At 46.5% G+C, this 759-nt stretch overlaps 1 protein-coding gene across 3 annotated transcripts in view; it reads right to left on the reverse strand.

Moving 5' to 3' along the window:
• Positions 1-759, reverse strand: part of Mark1 (microtubule affinity regulating kinase 1) — a 134,413-nt gene that overhangs the window by 20,795 nt on the left and 112,859 nt on the right. The gene's annotated exons all lie outside the window — the stretch shown is intronic.

The following is a 759-nucleotide window of genomic DNA, read 5'->3' on the forward strand; positions in this document are numbered from 1 at the left end:
GTAGCCCCAGCTGTCCTGGAACTCACTATGTAGACCAGGCTGGCCTTGAACTCACAGAGATCCCCCTGTCTCTGCCTCCCGAGTGCTGGGATTAATAGCCTGTGCCACCACGCCCAGCCATAATTCAGTTTTTTACTTTGTTGATTTTTTTTTTTGGTGTAGATATCACACATAACATCTCAAACCATCTTATTCATCTATACACCCACTTCCCAGATGGCACCCTCCCACAGCTCCCCACCCCCCGCGACTAAAGCCTTTATACTCTGTCATCCCTGCTACTGTTGTCCACTGTGTTGTCGGCACCCCAGCCGTTCCCCACTACTTGTCCATCTGGTGAATCTAGTCAGCCTATCTAGAGGTCTTTGTTTTAGGAAGGTCAGCTTTTCCTCATCTAGCAGCAATCAGTGGTCAATATTCCTTTAGGTAAGATTGGGGTCTGCTGTTCATTTTCCCAGTTCTACGCTGGGTCACTATCTGGGAGTCCTTTGGGCCACCCTGACCAACAACTCAAAAGAAGGTATCTCCTATCTGGCACTGTTGCTTGTTATGTAGGCTTTAGCTATACATATGGACTCTTAAAAAATTATATTGGACCTTTTAATCTTTGGTTATACTTTCCTTTTGGGTGTTTAAGGCCATACAGTTGGTCCAGACAAACCAGTTTATTTTTACTCTTAAGGCCGTTTAAGGATCTGTTCCTCAGGGGTCACATGGGCTTGGGAGGAGCCCCTGGCTCCTTTCTTTTACCAGTTCCGT

Source organism: Nannospalax galili, unplaced genomic scaffold (assembly GCF_000622305.1).
Source record: "Nannospalax galili isolate Female #2095 unplaced genomic scaffold, S.galili_v1.0 scaffold368, whole genome shotgun sequence".
Classification (NCBI taxonomy): domain Eukaryota; kingdom Metazoa; phylum Chordata; class Mammalia; order Rodentia; family Spalacidae; genus Nannospalax; species Nannospalax galili.